General features: G+C 40.8%; 1 pseudogene across 1 annotated transcript; it reads right to left on the bottom strand.

The window, feature by feature from the left end:
* Positions 1 to 6,513: 6,513 nt before the first annotated feature.
* LOC108514142 (selenoprotein K pseudogene) lies at positions 6,514 to 8,261 on the bottom strand (annotated as a pseudogene). Its single transcript, XR_001881134.1, has one exon. The product of XR_001881134.1 is annotated as a selenoprotein K pseudogene (transcript).
* Positions 8,262 to 10,821: the final 2,560 nt, after the last annotated feature.

Raw genomic sequence — 10,821 nt, 5'->3', positions numbered from 1 at the left:
TCAATGTATGTGGCAGAGGTAATTGGTTCTTAGTTTTCTTTTCTTTTCTTTTCTTTTTTTTCTGAGGTGGAGTCTCACTCTGTCGCCCAGACTGGAGTGCAGTGGCATGGTCTTGGCTCACTGCAACCTCCACCTCACAGGTTCAAGCAATTCTCCTGCCTCAGCCTCCTGAGTAGCTGGGATTACAGGCGTCTGCTATCAAGCCCAGCTAATATTTTGTATTTTCAGTAGAGATGGGGTTTCACCATGTTGGGCAAGCTGGTCTCAAACTCCTTACCTCAAGTGATCCACCCACTTTGGCCTCCTAAAGTGCTGAGATGACAGGTNGGGAAAAGATATTTTCTTAGTTTTGAAATTCTAGGCTCCATGCTTCATAATTCCAGACTCTTCTTGGCCTTCACTGCCAAGTTAGGGTAACAGCTTTGGTGTAGAAGTGACCAGAGATTATATATTGCCGGTTTGGGGCTCAGTATGTCAGCACATTAACCAAACTCAATGTATGTGGCAGAGGTAATTGGTTCTTAGTTTTCTTTTCTTTTCTTTTCTTTTTTTTCTGAGGTGGAGTCTCACTCTGTCGCCCAGACTGGAGTGCAGTGGCATGGTCTTGGCTCACTGCAACCTCCACCTCACAGGTTCAAGCAATTCTCCTGCCTCAGCCTCCTGAGTAGCTGGGATTACAGGCGTCTGCTATCAAGCCCAGCTAATATTTTGTATTTTCAGTAGAGATGGGGTTTCACCATGTTGGGCAAGCTGGTCTCAAACTCCTTACCTCAAGTGATCCACCCACTTTGGCCTCCTAAAGTGCTGAGATGACAGGTGTGAGCCACCACACTCGGCCCTGGTTCTTAGTTTTCAGTATCTCAGAAAGCTAATCAAAGATCTTAATCTCATTTAAATCTCTTGATTTTATACACAGTAATAACAGTGAACACATGGTGAAATTCGGCTCATCTAACTCAGAAACTTCATTTTAGGACAATATTTCAGATGCCTTTCCCATCTAGGCATTTTTCAGTAGCAGACATGTGGCACACCTGACTCCCTTCGCCTCCCTCTTAGTGAAGGTTTAGGGATTAGACATGTACTCAGAGCCAGAACTCAGTGGCCTAAATCACCAGTCCTTGCACTACTACAAGCTCACCTAGAACATCAAAGATCAATTCTCCTTATGCCCATTGTGATGCTGGAAACATTACTTCTCTCCTCAGTTGCTGGTTTTCACTTAGCATCTCATTTTGAAAATCTTTGTTTCTCTGTGGCCACTGTGACATTTGCTCCACTGAGCTTTCTGGCTTTAATTTTTGTCGCCTCAATCAGTTCCAAATAGCCCTACTGAAGTAGCCCCAGAAACTCGCATTGCGATTCCACTCTTCAATGATTTCTTATCTAAATATTAATTACCATCCAACATTCCTGCATTTGTGGTCATCTTGTCAGCACATCTCGCTGACCTAAATGAAGAAGTTCCTATTCCTTTTACTCCAGATTATCCATATAATTCTTCTTGAAAGCTATTCTTGGGATGTGCTAAGGAAAGTACTTGACTTTTGGTGTCTGATGATGTAGGGTTTAAGTGCTGGCTGCACCACTTACTTACGAAATTTCAGAAAGGTATTAAATTCTTATAAATGGGAATAATGCCTACTTTATAAGGTGTTTCAAAAATTCAGTGATAATGTATGTGATATTCACAGCACAAGGTCAGTCTGTTGAGAAGGACCCTGCCGGTAGTGACTATGAAGATGATGATAAGTACCCATGGGATGCCATGAACAGAGCAGTCACCTTTGCTGACCTCAGCCACCAAACGCCGGCCCTTCCAGCTTTCTTGGATCCTGTGCTTTTTTCTGTGATAATATGTAGTTCTTTATGTGGCTTGAGAACAAAACACTCCTTCAAATGGTTGAAGTATCTTTATTATATACATGGTCTGTGCTTTATCATACTAATTTTCTTTTTTTTCAAGACAGGGTCTTGCGCTGTTGTCCAGGCTGGAGTGCAGTGGTATAATCACAGCTCACTGCAGCCTTGAACTCCCAGGCTAAAGCAATCCTCCCACCTCAGCCTCCTGAGTAGCTGGGACCACAGGCACACACTGCTGGGTAATTTTTTAAAAATCTCTAGAGGTGGGGTCTCACTATATTGCCCAGGTTGGTCTCAAACTCCTGGGCTCAAATGATCCTTCCACCTTGGCCTTCCAATGTGTTCAGATTACAGGTGTGAGCCACCTTGCCCAGCCCTAAATTTTTTTTCTTATGGTAAAATACACAAAAATGTACCATCCTAACCATGTTTAAGTGTGCGATTCAGTGGTGTGAAGTACATTCACATTGTTATGTAGCCATCACCACTATCCATCCCCTGAACTTTAAAAAAATCATCCCAACAGAAAGTCGATACCCATTAAACATTAACTCTCTATTCCCCACTACCCCCAGCCCCCGGAAACTACTTTCTGTGTTTATGAATTTGCCTATTTTAGGTTCCTCACATAAGCGGAATAATATTTGTCCTTCTGTGACTGGCTTATTTCACTTAGTATAATGTCCTTCCTCAAGGTTCATCTATGTTGTAGCATATATAAGAATTGCACTTCTCTTTTTTTTCTCTTTTTTTTTTTTTGAGATGGGAGTCTCACTCTGTCACCAGGCTGGAATACAGTAGCACGATCTTGGCTCACTGCAAGCTCTGCCTCCCAGGTGTTAAGCAACCCTCCTGCCTCAGCCTCCCCAGCAGCTGGGACTACAGGTGTGCGCCACCATGCCCAGCTAAGTTTTGTATTTTTAGTAGAGGCAGGGTTTCACCATATTGGCCAGGCTGGTCTTGAACTCCTGACCTCATAATCCACCCACCTTGGCCTCCCAAAGTGTTAGGATTACAGGCGTGAACCACTGTGCCCAGCCAAGAATTGCACTTCTTTTTAAGGCTGAATCATAGTCCATTGTAAATATATCTCATTGTGTTTATCCATTCATCCATGGATGACATTTGGGTTGTTTCCACATTTTGGCTAGTATGACTTTATCCTATTGTACGTTCTAGAGCAATTTACGTCTTTCTTTTCAGAACTATTAAGTTTCCTCATACTGATAATATTAGGAAGAGAGTCATGAAAGACTTTGATTTGATTTCATTTTATTTTTTGGCCATTTATTATTTTTGGGGGGGGCAGCTACAAAGATTGGGATTTCTAATTCTATGCTATGATAAGTGGACAATTTAAGCCATTTTAAATTTTTTTTCTTAAATTAAGCCATTTATCTTTTTTCTCATTTTCTTTTCCAAAAAAATGTATTTTTCTAAAATATGATCATGTCAGTGTGGTCTATTTTATATGTGTTAAGGAGAGCAATAACAGACAAAAGAATAACATAACAATTAGGTATTCAGTTTAAAAAAAAAAAAAAGTCGGCTGGGCACAGTGGCTCATGCTTGTAATCTCAGCACTTTCGGAGGCTGAGGTGGGTGGATCACCTGAGGTCAGCAGTTCAAGACCAGCCTGGTCAACATGGTGAGACCCCATCTCTATTAAAAATACAAAAATTAGCCAGGGATGGTGGCAGATGCCTGTAATCCCAGTTACTCTGGAGGCTGAGGCAGGAGAATCACTTGAACCCAGAAGGCGGAGGTTGTGGTGAGCTGAAATAGCACCACTTCACTCCAGCCTGGGCTAGAGTGAGACTCCGTCTCAAAATAAAACCAAAAAAAAGTTGAGGATGGGGCAATAGATAGCCTACCTCTTCTTGAACCAAGGTGTGAACTGTTGAAGAAATAGCTAATAGGCTGGGCACGGTGGCTCACACCTGTAATCCCAGCACTTTGGGATGCCAAGGCAGGCGGATCACCTGAGGTCAGGAGTTGGAGGCCAGCCTGGCCAACATAGTGAGACCCTGCCTCTACTAAAAATACAGAAATTAGCTGGGCATGGTCGTACATGCCTGTAATCCCAGCTACTCGGGAGGCTGAGGTAGGAGAATCACTGGAAACCAGGAGGCAGATGTTGCAGTGAGCCAAGATCATGCCATTGCACTCCAGCCTGGAGCCACAGATGAGACTCTGTCTCGGAAAAAAAAAAAGAAAGAAAGAAATAAAGAGTATGGTATAAGGAGGCCAGAATATTACTTTTATTATGAACAAAGCTGATTTGGGAGAATGCAGTTTATTTCTACTTACAGGCAGACGGCCATCTTAATTCTATAGCCCAGAATTAAACAGGTCTCCCAGCCACTCACAGACAGGTCTCCTGCAGGGAAGGAAAAATTATCAACTGACATATAGTCTGATTAAATGCTTGTCTTTTATACCTGCTATTGTTTGAGTGTGTCTCCTCCAAAATTTAGGTTTTGCTAAAGTGATTTATGGTATTAAGAGGTGGGGCCTTTAAAAGGTGATCGGGCCACAAGGGCTCCTATCTTGTGAATGGGATTAGATGCCCTTATAAAAGGGCTTGAAAGAGGGAGTTCATCCCCTTTTGTCCTTCTGCCTTCTGTTATATGAGCACACAGCATTCTTCCCCCACTCCTCAAGATGCAACAGTCAAGCCGCCATCTTGGAAGCAAAAACACCAGACCCTCACCAGATAACTGAACCTGCCAGTGCCTTCATCTTGGACTTTCTGACTTCCAGACCTGTGAGGAAACAAATTCCTGTTCTTTATAAATTACCCGATCTCTGGTATTCTGGTATAACAGCTTAAAACAGACTAACACAATGCCCTCAACCCACCTCTCTGCCTTGGCACCCATCACACTGTGTAGCAATGAATCTTGGCCTGTCTCTTCCCTATGAGCATGTTGCCTTCATCCATTCTTCCACTCAACTGGTTTTACTGAGTGCCTATCTTGGGCCTAGCAATAGCTAGGTGTTACATTCAGGACCTCAAGAAAGGACAGAAACTGACACAACCCATACACAGAAAATATCATAAAGGAGACAGAGTGTGGTATTAGACAATAAGAAGGGCGGAGTGACTTAACAAAGCAGGAGGAGAAGGTTTCTTGGGAAGTCACATTTTTGATGACACCTCAAGGTCAAGGAGTACTTCAGTATACTTTACTCTGGTGTCTAGTAAAGGCATAGCATGTAACAGAGCTCAGTAAATGCTTAACAAATTCATGAATGAGTGATATATGTGAAAACACTTCATATGCAAAGTACCACACAGATGTTAACCATTATCATATAGTTAATATGGAGAGATCATTTTTATTCAGTTCTCTGGAACACTCAAAAAGATATTACAACATACAACAGAGAAAACTCATTAAGGATGTCTACTCATTTGGACATACCCAGAGTCCTGTCTTCCTAAGAGACAGCTTGAAGCTATTAAGTGTAGGACTGAATACAGAGAAATTAGAGAACCAATCATCCCATTTCAATGTCTGACCAATCCCATTTTCCTCCATGCAAAAGCAAGAGTTCACAAAACTGATTTTTAAAATAGTGATAAAATGACTTTAAAGATATTGGAAAATCAGGGAAATACATAATAAAGATTAAGTATTCTATTTCACTGATGGAAGTTAATGTTAACTAGATTGAAAATGTAAAAGCAGCAAGCTGCCATTCTCAAATTGATAGTGGACAAGTGAAGAAAATGGCTCACTCTGTATCCATCATGGCACTGGAGTTCTGACAACCATGTGGAAAGAGACGGATAGTATTTTTGAAGCACGCAGTATGTATTAATACATTACCTCACTCAATTCTAACACAAATCCTGTGGGATGGAAATTATACCCATCATTTACGAAGGAGGAAACAGGCTGAAAGATTGTTATATTGACATGGCAGGGATTTGAACTGAAGTTTCTGACTCCAAAGCAGAGAAGAGAACAGAAAAAAAGCAGATAAAAATACAGGAAGGCCACTGTAGAGTGGTTTTTATTTGTTTTGTTTTGTTTTTTTTCCTGAGCCAGAGTCTTGGTCTGTCACCAGGCTGGAGTGCAGTGGCGCAATCTCAGCTCACTGCAACCTCTGCTTCCCAGGTTTGAGAAATTCTCCTCAGCCTCCCGAGTAGCTGAGACTACAGGTGTGCACCACCATGCCCAGCTAATTTTTGTATTTTTTATATTTTTAGTAGAGAGGGGGTTTCACCATGTTGGCCAGGATGGTCTCGATCTCCTGACCTTGTGGTTTGCCTGTCTTGGGCTCCCAAAATGCTGGGATTACAGGCGTGAGTCACTGCTCCCAGCCAGAATTTTTTTTTTTTTTGCAACCTAAGAATATTTATTTATTAAAACTATATTAATACTTTTTTTTTTTTTTTTTTTGAGACAGAGTCTCACTCTGTCACCCAGGCTGGAGTGCAGTGGCGCGATCCCGGCTCACTGCAAGCTCTGCCTCCCGGGTTTATGCCATTCTCCTGCCTCAGCCTCCCGAGTAGCTGGGACTACAGGCGCCCGCAACCTTGCCCGGCTAGTTTTTTGTATTTTTTTAGTAGAGACGGGGTTTCACCGTGTTCGCCAGGATGGTCTCGATCTCCTGACCTCGTGATCTGCCCGTCTCGGCCTCCCAAAGTGCTGGGATTACAGGCTTGAGCCACTGCACCCGGCCTATATTAATACTTCAATAAACTATACAAAAAAGGTAATGAGGCAAACATGTGCATTTATGGAACTGCAAGTCAATCAGGCCAGTTCCCTGCAGAGGGAATTCCTAGCAGGACCTAGTTCATCTGTGAGGACACAGAGCAGTCCTTGTTTAGACATAGACATTCATCTACTGCTCCAACATGGCCAGCCTTCCACTTCTTGATGGATTCCTTCGCTATGAATGCGCATGTCCAGTTGTCTGCTTCTTAGAGTGGACATTTACCTTCCTCATCCACCAGCCACTGGAGGAGGACTGGGGCCATGCAGATGATTGATTCTACCCATTATTTGGGGAGGGTTTCCCGGCGGCCCTCTTCCATCATTGTATCTGGAATCAGATGAGTTTCCATAGCTTCTTCTTTTCACATCTTGCTGAAGCAGAGTTTTGAAAAACAAAACCACAAACTTGGCTATTCCCCAGAAGAAATCTGTTATCAAAGATAATCTCCATGGAGACCGACTCTGGCTGTCCAACACTTGTCCATTTGAGATGTAAACCATCTTGCCCCACTTCCCCGCTTCGGAGTGGTGTAGAATTGTTAAGAATTCAGGAGCTAGCAAGCAAAGACACACTCTGAGCATTTCTCTTTGCTTCCTTGCCCTCTGAACTGTTCAATAAATAGTGAAGAACACAAAGCTAACTCCGGTATTTATCTGGGATCTGCTGTTGCTCTCCAATTTAAAAGCAAGACAGAAACATTAAATTTGTCACAGTTTAAATTGGTAAAGGTAGACCTCTATCAGATACAGGTGCTTCCTGACTTACGATGCGTTTACTGGGAAGGGAAAACATCCTAAGTCCTTTTAATACACCTAACCTACTGAACATCAGAGCTTAGCCTAGCCTACTTTAAACACACTCAGAACACTTACATCAGCCTACAGTTGGGCAAAGTCATCTAATACAAATCCTGTTTTATTAGAAAGTGTTGAATAGCTCATATAATTTATGGGAACAACATTCTGAACATGAAAAACAGAATAGTTGTATGGAGACTACTGAATGTGCATCACCTTTGGAACTATTATGTTGAAAACTTTTAAGTCAAAGCATCGTAAGCCCCCGACCGTCTGTATATGAAACGCTCCCTAAGGGGCACTATGTCAGATACCACGCCTAAGTGTTTTCTAACTTTCTGTACTACATTCAAAAGGAGCATCTTCATAAAGATGTTACTGACATTGTGGAAAATATTAGTCCTTCCTTTCTTTTGCAGCTAACAGGATTTTTGAAAGAAGCTCTAAACCACAAGCATATTCTAGCAACTGTTTGTTCTTCCAAGTATGAGCTACTTCCTTCCTCTGCCACCATCGCTCATATTCTAGTTTGAGGAAATACTAAGAAGCACAGTAAATCAGTCTGTTTTCAGAAACTGCTTAGTCCTTGAATTAATGTATCTTCTAAAGCTCCTTAAGATTTGGTCACTTAGAATAAAATCTGTTCGATTTGTAGCCAATTTACATACATGTATAAATGCATGAATTTTAAAAGCACCTTTAGGATTAAGAGAGATTTGTTGTCTGTATTTACATAATTTAAAGCTAATTACTTAAGCAACTTTTACAGCAATTTTAAGAATAGTAATGAGACAAGAATCTTAAGATAATACATTCTTGCCAGGCACTGTGGCTGATGCCTGCAATCTCAGGACTTTGGGAGGCCAAGACAGGCATTATCACTTGAGGTCAGGAGTTCGAGACCAGCCTGGCCAACATGGTGAAACCCTGTCTGTACGAAAAATACAGAAATTAGCCGGGCGTGGTGGCGGGTGCCTGTAATCCCAGCTACCTGAGAGGCTGAGGCAGGAGAATGGCTGGAACTCGGGAGGCAGAGGTTGCAGTGAGCCGAGATTACAGACTACACTCCAGCACGGGCCACAGAGTGAGACTCCTTGCAAAAAAAAAAAAAAAAGAAAGAAAATACATTCTTTAGAACCAAGAATCTAAGGACAATACATTCTTTAGAACCAAATGTGTAAATGGTCAAACAAAGGATGTTTTTAACAACATGGTCCCAACTGTGGCGGTATCATCATCTTTCAAAGCTATCTGCAAAAAAGGGACAATGTCATCACTGGCTAGTGAAAATTGGAAAAATTTAAGGAATTCTCAGCAAATGTCTTATCTTTTAAAATACCAATGATCATCCCCTAACAGGGTAAATGCACCTGTCTTTCCTAAAAACAAAGCAAAACCAAAACAAAATTCTACAGAAAGATATTATAAAATCAAGGATTAAATTTAGGTTGATTAATAAGTGATTGAGGTTACAAGTAATACTACCTCCAGGATTTTAATTTTTATTTCTTTCTCACTCTGTTGCCCAGGTTGGAGTGCAGTGGTGTGATCTCAGCTCACTGCAACCTCCACCTACTGAGTTCAAGTGATTCTCCTGCCTCAGCCTCTCGAGTAGCTGGGACTACAGATGCCTGCCATCATGCCCAGCTAATTTTTGTATTTTTACTACAGACAGAGTTTCACTATGTTGGCCAGGCTGGTCTTGAACTCCTGGCCTCAAGTGATCTGCCTGCCTTGGCCTCCCAAAGTGCTGGGATTATAGGCATGAGCCACCACGGCTGGCCTACCTCCAGGATTTTTAATTTCTCAGCAGGGATAATATGACATTAAAAACAAGCTTATATTTTATTAATAAGGAGAAGATTTATTCACAACCAATTTCTGATTCAAAACACTTCCAAGCATATAACAAATGCTATTCTTAAAAGACGGATTCCCTATTTGATTGTCTCAGTTTTAGAATATGGATGGTCTTTTCATTCGAGATAACATGGCCTTGGTTTGCTTGTTTTTGTATAGGAATTATCTTGGAATCTGATAATTCTGAGACTCTGCTGATGGCTAAGTACTACATATCTTCATTATGTGCCCATTTCCATTCATTCCTTAAAATATTATGAAACACTGCTACATACAAAATATGTATAATATAATGTATAATGTGCATAACATATATTGTAGTATAATTATATTCATCATATAATAAGTATAACATAAAAGCATGATGAAATGACCACCTGCAAAACTGCCATTCAACTTGGGGAACAGAATCATAGTACTACTGAAGCTCCTGTGTGTCCCTCCTCAATCACTGTGTTGTATTGATCATTCCTGTGCTTTTCTTTATAGTTTTATCACATTTATAGCTAAGAAAGTATATTCATAATTTGGCTTTTGAATTTTATAAAATACTATTATATTGCATGCATTCTGCTGCAACTTACTTTTTCACTCAGCATTGTTTCTGAAATTCATGCATGATGTGTATAGCTCTATTTCAACCATTTTCACTTCCATATTGTGTTCCATTGCATGGATAAACCACAAATTATTACCTGTTCTCCAGGTCTTGGGCACATTCTCCCTTGATTTGTACTGTTTTGATCATTTCTGTACTTGCTTCCTAACCCTTATCTGCCAGCGGTTTTTTTTGGGGGGTATGTTCTCCAGGAACAGGATTGATTGTTCATAAATTATGTAATTACATATATATATAAATATATATATAATACATACACACAATTATATATATTCATAAATATACTTGTTTAATATGAATATGAAATGTTATATAATTACATATTATATAGAACATATACTATAAATGTAACTGTGTAATTCCAAAAAGGGGTTGCCAATTTACACTGCCACCAACAGTGTAAAAGTGGTATCACCTAATTTTTTGACCATCTAAGGGATATACAAATGGTTTCAATATGGTTTTAATTTGCATTTCCCTGAGCATTCTTTTATATCTTTATTAGCCACTAATATTTTTTCTTCTATGATATGTATGAAATGCTATGGAATTTGCCCACTATGTTTTTGGGTTGTTTGTCTTCTACTTTCTTTTTTTGTTTGTTTCTTGAGACCGAGTTTTGCTCTTGTCACCTCAGCCTCCCAAAGTGCTGGGATTACAGGCATGAGCCACCGTACCCAGCCCTTCCACTTGATTTTTAGGAGTTTGTTTGTTTTGGACCAAAGCTTTTTAATGCACTATTTTTTTCTCCAGGCAAAGGACCTTCAGAAAAGATCCATCCATAAATTTATAAATGGTACTTTTTTTGAGATTGATTCTCCCTCTGTTGCCCAGGCTGGACTGCAGTGGTGTGATCTTGGCTCACTGCAACCTCCACCTCCCAGGTTCAAGTGATTCTCCTGCCTCAGCCTCCTGAATAACCAGGATTACAGATGCACGGCACCATGC

The sequence above is a fragment of the Rhinopithecus bieti genome, unplaced genomic scaffold (assembly GCF_001698545.2).
Source record: "Rhinopithecus bieti isolate Rb0 unplaced genomic scaffold, ASM169854v2 scaffold_32955, whole genome shotgun sequence".
In the NCBI taxonomy this organism is placed as follows: Eukaryota; Metazoa; Chordata; class Mammalia; order Primates; family Cercopithecidae; genus Rhinopithecus; species Rhinopithecus bieti.
This window is presented reverse-complemented; position numbering and strand designations above follow the sequence as displayed.